Below are 9,758 nucleotides of genomic sequence, written 5' to 3'. Positions count from 1 at the left end.
CGGTTACCAGGCAACGATTTTCCTAAGTACAGCTATCAACACTGGGATGCCAAGTCAGACTATTCCCAGAAGCAAATTATTCCCAGCTACCTTAGAGGAGGTTTAGCCCAGTTCGAATCATAGAATCCTTACAGTGCAGAAGGAGGCAATTCGGCCAATCGAGTCTGCACCGACTCATTGAAAGAGCACCTCACCCATGTGCACTAACCTGCCCAATCCACATAACCTAACCGCACATCTTTGGACACCAAGGGGCAATTTAGCATGGCCAATCCACCTAACTTGCCTGCTGGTGGTGAATGACTACACCAGTTGTCCACCACTTCTCTTCAAGTTTGCATCCCTTCGGCTTAAGGATGCAGAAATAAGGGTTATAAACTCTGTGACATCAGTGGACTCTGCCCCTGTCTCAGCTCATCTGCTGTTGGAAATCTCATCCATAAATCTGATGATTGCAATGTTCTGCTGGCTTTCCTCCCACATTCCAGAAACCCAAGGTCATCCAACACTCTGCTGTTAGCATTTTACCTCGCAGCAAGTCACAATGTCCTATTAGCCCTGTGTTCTCTAACTGCTGTTGGTTCCAGATCTGTCTTCGCAGGAAAACCAGCTGAGCCGGGAAGATAAAAGAGCGTGAGAAAGACTGAGACTGAGAGTGGAGCCAGGAGGATAAAAGAGCGGGAGAAAAAGTAAGCCTGAAGGATGGGTCGTGGAAGGCAAGCTCAAAGCCAAGGTGTGTTCCTCCTTCTCTATTTGGGAAGCTGGGAATATTTCCAGTGCCCAGGGCCAACATGTGTACAGTAAGTATCTCCAGCTGCAGCTCCTGGATGCCTGGGTTTCAGGGTTGGACGGGTGACTGGGAAAACTGGATGCACATATGGCTGAGGCACCACAGGCAGAAAGGGAATGGGTGACCACCAGGCAGAGCAAGAGGACTGGGCAAGAAGTGCAGGAATCGCAGTGCAGGAATGGTGCGAACCATTCCCCTGCAAAACAGATATACCGCTTTGGAAACAGTTGGCGGTGAGAGTGAGGGTTAGCCTCTCAGGGGAAAGCAGCGACAGCCAGATTTGTTGCACCATGGCTTGCTCTGCTGCACAGGGGTGGAGTACAAAATGTGGGAATGCAATAGTTATAGGGGATTCAATTGTAAGGGGAATAGATAGGCATTTCTGTGGCTACAAACGAGATACCAAGATGTTGTGTTGCCTCCCTGGTGCTAGGTCAAGGATGTCTCAGAGCGGCTACAGGACATTCTGGAGGGGGAAGGTGAACAGCCAACGGTCGTGGTACACATTGGTACAAACGGCTTCGGTAAAAAAAGGGATGAGGCAAAATATAGGCGGCGGAATTCTCCGTTTCAGAAACTATGGGCTGGATTCTCCGATTTTGAGGCTATGTCCGGAGCATGTGTCTAGTCTTATGACCAAAAATCCGGCGGCGCCCCCGCACCGATGCTCCGCACGGTGGGGCGCTGGCATCCCCGGCGTTCCCGACAGAAACGGTCGGAGAATTACCGGGTCTGTGGCCGCACATGCGCACGGCGATGACCTGCAGCGGTCGCGCTGTACAACATGGCGCCAGCCACGCGTGGACCCAGCCTGCCAGATAATGCCACCTTCAGATCACCCCACATCAGCCCCCCCGCCCCCCAGTCCCCGCCAAAGTCCCACCGGCCAGCGGAACTGTCCCCCCCCCCGACTTTGGCGGCGCTGGACACAGTTCGCAGCCGCCACGCGAGGTTGAAAGAACGTCAGGCCACAAGTGGTCCACGCCGTTGAGAAGTCGGCACATCGGGGGCGGAGCATCAGAGAGAGCCTTTAGGTGATGTCCTGAGGCCAATGACGCTGTTTTGGAATGGGCGGAGCATCTGAAACAGGCACCGCCCCTGATTTCTGCATCAAAAGGGATTTTCCACCCAATCGTCAAATGCGATTTCACCGTCAGCAATCAGAGAATCCAGCCCTGTGTGTTGACACCAGGACTGAATCAGTGGTGTTCTACGACAGCAAAATTGACGCCATTCCCAGAGCAATTCATCGACTGTTAATGGGCTAGCACCGGCGCCACGATTGATTCCAATGAAAAACGGCATCAGATTTGCTGGGGTCGGGATTGGCACTCGATATGCTGACAAGCTGCAGCCGCAGTCCCTCCCACACACACTCATCCCACCCAAGAAGACGGCACTGGTTGCGCTGGACTGTGCCCATCCCATTGATGTGTCAGCTGGGGCCAGACGGTACCCAGGGGGATGGCCTGGGGGGACAAGCATATGCCCCGTGGCACTAAATTCACAGTGGGCCGGTCAGCACATGCGCAGACACATGGCTGCCTTGCGGCTACAGCGATGGTGTTCCTTGCCCGTCCACCCCGACTCCATGGCCCACCTCCTGGCTGCCCCCGCTACTCCCCACTTGCCTAGTAGAAGCCCTACACCCAGCGGCATAACTTTCAGCACACTATGGCGATGTTGGACACTTTCTGTACCCCCCCTCTCTCTCCCTCAGTAGCCAGGGCACCTGTTTCCCGATTTTTGAAACCACACGTGATCGCGGAGGCCCCTGAGAATACTAGGTCAGGCCCGCTAATGGTATGCCAACGGCATTTACTGTATGTGCGGAGTAGAACGCATTGCCGCAGCTGTCAAGGCACCTGGCATTCAGGCGGGCACCCGGCGCTGGCCACGATTTTGGCCTCATGACCGATTCTCCGCCCAATTGCCTTTCCCGATTTTGGCGTTGGACGATGGAGAATTCCACCCAGGGTGTTAGGGGGTAGGTTTAAAAGTAGGACCTCAAAAGTAGTGATCTCAGGATTACTACCAGTGCCATGTGCTAGTGAGAATAGAAATAGCAGGAGATATCTGATGAACACATGGCTGAAGAGATGGTGTGAGGAGAGGGTTTCAGATTCCTGGAACATTGGGACTGGTTCTGGGGGAGGTGGTACAAACTGGATGCGTTACACCTGGGCAGGACTTGGACTCATGTACTAGGGGGAGTACTTGCTGGAGTAATTGAGGAGTGTTTAAACTAAAATGGCAGGGAGATGGGAACCTATGTAAGGAGTCAGAGGAGGGGGAAACACAGACAAGAACAAAAGACAGAAAAGGGAATAAGAAATGATAGGCAGAGAAATAATGGGCCAGAATCAAACAGGGCCACAGAGAAAGAGTGGGAACGGAATAAGTAATGATAAAAAGACAAGCCTGAGGCTTTGAACCTTAATGCGCAGAGCATTCGCGATAAAGTTGGTGAATTAATCGTGCAAATTGATGTAAACAGGTATGATATGGTCGGGATTATGGAGACATGGCTGCAGGGTGACCAGGGATGTGAACTGAACACCCAGGAGTATTCAGTATTTAGGAAGAACAGACAAAAAGGAAAAGGCGGTGGGGTTGCATTGCTGGTTGAAAGAATTAATGCAATAGTGAGGAAGGATACTAGCTCCGATAATGTGGAATCTGTATGGGTAGAGCTGAGAAACACAAAGGGGCAAAAAACATTAGTTGGGGTTGTATATGGACCCCAAACTGTAGCGGTGATGTTGGGAATGACATTAAACAGGAAATTAGAGATGCATATGATAAAGGAACATTTGTAATTTTGGGTGACTTTAATCTGCGTATAGATTGGGCAAATCAAATGAGTAATGATAGTGTAGAGGATGAATTCCTGGAGTGTATACAGGATGGTTTTCTGGGCCAATAAGTTGAGGATCTAACCAGAGAACAAGCCATCCTAGACCGGGCATTATTAATGAGAAAGGAATAATTAGCAATGTAGTTGTGCGGGGCCCTTTAGAATGGTTGCGGAAACGATAGAATTCTTCATCAAGATGGAGAGTGATGGAAGTGATCCTGAGACTAGTCCTGAGACTAGGGCGCTGAATCTAAATATAGGAAACTATGATGGTATGAGATGTGAGTTGGCTATGATGGATTGGGGAATGTTACTTAAAGGGATGATGGGGGATAGGCAATGGCAAAGAATGCATGTGTCAACTGCAACAATTGTTCATCCCTTTCTGGTGCAAAAATAAGATGTGAAAGGTGGTTGAACCATGACTTATAAGGGAAATTAGAGATAGTATTAGATCCAAGGAAGAGACATATATATTGACCAGAATAAAACAGCAGACCTGAGGTTTATGAGCAGTTTAAAATTCAGCAAAGGAGAACAACGTGATTCATTAAGAAGGAGAAAATAGAATACAAGAATGGGGGGGAACATAAAAACTGACTGTAAAGGTTTCTGTAGGTATGTGAAGAGAAAAAGATTGGCCACGACAAATGTAGGTCCATTACAGTCAGGAACAGGGGAATTTATATTGGGAACATAGAAATGGCTGAGCGACTAAATACATACTTTGGTTCTATCTTCACAAAGGAAGACACAAATAACGTATCAGAAATGTTGGGGGAGAGGGAGGAACTGAAGGAAATCAGTATTAGTAGAGAAATGGTGTTGGGGAAATTGATGGGATTAAAGGCCGATAAATTCCAAGGGCCTGATATATCCCAGAAGTGGCCCTAGAAATAGTGGATGCATTGAAGGTCATTTTCCAAGATTCTATAGACTCGGGAACAGTTCCTACAGATTGGAAGGTAGCTATATAATCCCACTATTTAAAAAGGGAGGTAGAGAAAAAACAGGGAATTAGAGACCAGTCAGCCTGACGTTGCCAGAGTCCATTCTAAACGTTTTATAGCAGAATACTTGATAAACAGTGGCAGGATCGGACAGAGTCAGCATGGATTTCTGAAGGGGAAATCATGCCTGACAAACCTATTAGAATTCTTCGGGGATGTAACTAGTAGAGTTGACGAGGGGGAGTCAGTGGATGTGGTTTATTTGGACTCTCAGAATACTTTCAACAAAGTCCAACATAAGAGATTAGCGTGTAAAAATAAAGCACATGGGATTAGAGGTGGGGTGTATTGGGTTGGATAGAAAACTGGTTGACAGACAGGAAACAAAGAGTTGGAATAAACGGATCTTTTTCCAAATGGCAGGTAATGACTAGTGGGGTACCAAAGGAATCCGTGCTAGGACCCCAGCTAATCACAATGGATATTAATGATGAGGGAACTAAATGTAATATCTCCAAATTTGTAGATGACACAAAGCTGAGTGGGAGGGTGAGCTGTGAGGAGGATACAGTGATGCTACAGTGTGATTTGGACAATTTGAGTGAGTGGGAAAATACATGGCAGATGCTGTATAATGTTGATAAATGTGAGTTCATCCATTTTGGTAGCAAACACTGGAAGGTAGATTATTATCTGAATGGCTATATATTGAGAGAGGGAAATGTGTAAGGAGACCTGGGTGTCCTTGTACACCAGCAGCTGAAAGTAAGCATGCAAATGCAGCAGGTGAATGGTATGTTGGCCTTCACAGCAGGAGGATTTGAGTACAGGAGCAGGGATGTCTTGCTGCAATTATATAAGACCTTGGTGTGACCATACCTGGAATTGTGAGTGCGGTTTCGGTCCCCTTATCTGAGGATGGGTGTTCTTGCTATAAAGGTAGTGAAACATAATTTTACCAGACTGATTCCTGGGATGGTGGGACTGACGTGATTATATTCACTGGAATGTAGAAGAATGATGGGGGGAACTCAAAAAAACCTATAAAATTCTAACAGGACTAGACTGGGTAGATGCAAGAAGGATGTTCCCAATGATGGGGGAGTCCAGAACCAGGGGTCACAGTCTGAGGATACGGGGTAGACCATTTAGGACTGAGATGAGGAGAAATTTCTTCACCCAGAGAGTGGTGAGCCTGTGGAATTCATTACCATAGACAGCAGTCAAGGCCAAAACATTGTATGTTTTCAAGAAGTTGTTGGATGTACCGCTTGGGGCTAAAGGGAGCAAAGGATACGCGGGGTAAGCGGGAACAGATTACTGAGAACAAAGAACAAAGAAATGTACAGCACAGGAACAGGCCCTTCGGCCCTCCAAGCCCGTGCCGACCATGCTGCCCGACTAAATTACAATCTTCTACACTTCCTGGGTCCGTATCCCTCTATTCCCATCCTATTCATGTATTTGTCAAGATGCCCCTTAAATGTCACTATTGTCCCTGCTTCCACCACCTCCTCCGGTAGCGAGTTCCAGGCACCCACTACCCTCTGTGTAAAAAACTTGCCTCGTACATCTACTCTAAACCTTGCCCCTCTCACCTTAAACCTATGCCGCATAGTAATTGACCCCTCTACCCTGGGGAAAAGCCTCTGACTATCCACTCTGTCTATGCCCCTCATAATTTTGTAGACCTCTATCAGGTCACCCCTCAACCTCCATCGTTCCAGTAAGAACAAACCGAGTTTATTCAACCGCTCCTCATAGCTAATGCCCTCCATACCAGGCAACATTCTGGTAAATCTCTTCTGCACCCTCTCTAAAGCCTCTACATCCTTCTGGTAGTGTGGCGATCAGAATTGAACACTATACTCCAAGTGTGGCCTAACTAAGGTTCTATACAGCTGCAACATTACTTGCCAATTCTTATACTCAATGCCCCGACCAATGAAGGCAAGCATGCCGTATGCCTTCTTGACTACCTTCTCCACCTGTGTTGCCCCTTTCAGTGACCTGTGGACCTGTACACCTAGATCTCTCTGACTTTCAATACTCTTGAGGGTTCTACCATTCACTGTATATTCCCTACCTGCATTAGACCTTCCAAAATGCACATTTGTCCGGATTAAACTCCATCTGCCATCTCTCTACCCAAGTCTCCAAACAATCTAAATCCTGCTGTATCCTCTGACAGTCCTCATCGCTATCCACAATTCCACTAACCTTTTTGTCATCTGCAAACTTACTAATCAGACCAGTTACATTTTCCTCCAAATCATTTATATATACTACAAACAGCAAAGGTCCCAGCACTGCTCCCTGCGGAACACCACTCGTCACAGCCCTCCAATCAGAAAAGCATCCTTCCATTGCTACTCTCTGCCTTCTATGACCTAGCCAGTTCTGTATCCACCTTGCCAGCTCACCCCTGATCCCGTGTGACTTCACCTTTTGTACTAGTCTACCATGAGGGACCTTGTCAAAGGCCTTACTGAAGTCCATATAGACAACATCCACTGCCCTACCTGCATCAATCATCTTTGTGACCTCCTCGAAAAACTCTATCAAGTTAGTGAGACACGACCTCCTCTTCACAAAACCATGCTGCCTCTCACTAATACGTCCATTTGCTTCCAAATGGGAGTAGATCCTGTCTCGAAGAATTCTCTCCAGTAATTTCCCTACCACTGAAGTAAGGCTCACCGAGTTCCCTGGATTATCCTTGCTACCCTTCTTAAACAGAGGAACAACATTGGCTATTCTCCAGTCTTCCAGGACATCACCTGAAGACAGTGAGGACCCAAAGATTTCTGTCAAGGCCTCTGTAATGTCCTCTCCAGCCTCCTTCAGTATTCTGGGGTAGATCCCATCAGGCCCTGGGGACTTATCTACCTTAATATTTTTTAAGACGCCCAACACCTCGTCTTTTTGGATCTCAATGTGACCCAGGCTATCTACACACCCTTCTCCAGGCTCAACATGTACCAATTCCTTCTCTTTGGTGAATACTGATGCAAAGTATTCATTTAGTACCTCACCCATTTCCTCTGGCTCCACACATATATTCCCTTGCCTATCCTTCAGTGGGCCAACCCTTTCCCTGGCTACCCTCTTGCTTTTTATGTACGTGTAAAAAGCCTTGGGATTTTCCTTAACCCTATTTGCCAATGACTTTTCGTGACCCCTTCTAGCCCACCTGACTCCTTGCTTAAGTTCCTTCCTACTTTCCTGATATTCCACACAGGCTTTGTCTGTTCCCAGCCTTTTAGCCCTGACAAATGCCTCCTTTTTCTTTTTGATGAGGCCTACAATATCTCTCGTTATCCAAGGTACCCGAAAATTTCCGTATTTATCCTTCTTCCTCACAGGAACATGCCGGTCCTGAATTCCTTTCAACTGACACTTGAAAGCCTCCCACATGTCAGATGTTGATTTGCCCTCAAACATCCGCCCCCAATCTAAGTTCTTCAGTTCCGGCCTAATATTGCTATAATTAGCCTTCCCCCAATTTAGCACATTCACCCTAGGACCACTCTTATCCTTGTCCACCAGCACTTTAAAACTAACTGAATTGCGGCCACTGTTCCCGAAATGCTCCCCTACTGAAACTTCTACCACCTGGCCGGGCTCATTCCCCAATACTAGGTCCAGTACCGCCCCTTCCCTAGTTGGACTGTCTACATATTGTTTTAAGAAGCCCTCCTGGATGCTCCTTACAAACTCTACCCTGTCTAAGCTCCTGGCACTAAATGAGTCCCAGTCAATATTGGGGAAGTTGAAGTTTCCCATCACCACAACCCTGTTGTTTTTACTCTTTTCCAAAATCTGTCTACCTATCTGCTCCTCTATCTCCCGCTGGCTGTTGGGAGGCCTGTAGTAAACCCCCAACATTGTGACTGCACCCTTCTTATTCCTGATCTCTACCCATATAGCCTCACTGCCCTCTGAGGTGTCCTCCAGTAGTACAGCTGTGATATCCTCCCTAACCAGTAGCGCAACTCCGCCACCCCTTTTACATCCCCCTCTATCCCGCCTGAAACATCTAAATCCTGGAACGTTTAGCTGCCAATCCTGCCCTTCCCTCAACCAGGTCTCTGTAATGGCAACAACATCATAGTTCCAAGTACTAATCCAAGCTCTACGTTCATCTGCCTTACCCGTAATACTTCTTGCATTAAAACATATGCACTTCAGGCCACCAGACCCGCTGTGTTCAGCAACTTCTCCCTGTCTGCTCTGCCTCAGAGCCACACTGTCCCTATTCCCTAGTTCTCCCTCAATGCTCTCACCTTCTGACCTATTGCTCCCATGCCCACCCCCCTGCCATACTAGTTTAAACCCTCCCGTGGGACACTAGCAAACCTCGCGGCCAGGATATTTATGCCTCTCCAGTTTAGATGCAACCCGTCCTTCTTATATAGGTCACACCTGCCCCGGAAGAGCACCCAGTGGTCCAGATAATGGAAACCCTCCCTCCTACACCAGCTGTTTAGCCACATGTTTAGCTGCTCTATCTTCCTATTTCTAGCCTCACTGGCACGTGGCACAGGGAGTAATCCCGAGATTACAACCCTAGAGGTCCTGTCTTTTAACTTTCTGCCTAGCTCCCTGAACTCCTGCTGCAGGACCTCATGCCCCTTCCTACCTATGTCGTTAGTACCAATATGTACAACGACCTCTGCCTGTTTGCCCTCCCCCTTCAGGATGCCCTCTACCCGTTTGGAGACATCCTGGACCCTGGCACCAGGGAGGCAACATACCATCCTGGAGTCTCTTTCACGTCCACAGAAGCGCCTATCTGTGCCCCTGACTATAGAGTCCCCTATTACTATTGCTCTTATGCGCTTTGACCCTCCCTTCTGAACATCAGAGCCAGCCGTGGTGCCACTGCTCTGGCTGCTGCTGTTTTCCCCTGATAGGCTACCCCCCCCGACAGTATCCAAAGGGGTATACCTGTTCGAGAGGGGGACAACCAAAGGGGATTCCTGCACTGACTGCCTGCCCTTTCTGGTGGTCACCCATTTCTCTGCCTGCACCTTGGGTGTGACCACATTTATATAACTGCTATCTATGACGCTTTCTGCCACCTGCATGCTCCTAAGTGCATCCAACTGCTGCTCCAACCAAACCATGCGGTCTGTGAGGAGCTCCAGTTGGGTGCACT

The 9,758-nt window shown here is 48.1% G+C and overlaps 1 long non-coding RNA gene across 2 annotated transcripts in view; it reads left to right on the top strand.

Annotated features, from left to right (window-relative positions):
• The first annotated feature begins 561 nt into the window (after window positions 1-561).
• The window catches only part of LOC140427429 (uncharacterized), a 59,583-nt gene continuing 50,386 nt past the window's right edge, over window positions 562-9,758 (top strand). Inside the window, exon 1 of one of the 2 annotated variants that reach the window (XR_011948485.1) lies at window positions 562-733. This is a non-coding gene — a long non-coding RNA (uncharacterized lncRNA). Of the gene's footprint in view, window positions 801-9,758 lie in introns of both variants that reach the window. The other variant, XR_011948484.1, reaches the window with a different exon arrangement.

This window comes from Scyliorhinus torazame, chromosome 7 (genome assembly GCF_047496885.1).
Source record: "Scyliorhinus torazame isolate Kashiwa2021f chromosome 7, sScyTor2.1, whole genome shotgun sequence".
Lineage (NCBI taxonomy): Eukaryota > Metazoa > Chordata > Chondrichthyes > Carcharhiniformes > Scyliorhinidae > Scyliorhinus > Scyliorhinus torazame.
The sequence above is the reverse complement of the archived record's forward strand: the minus strand, read 5'-3'. Positions and strand labels throughout refer to the sequence as shown.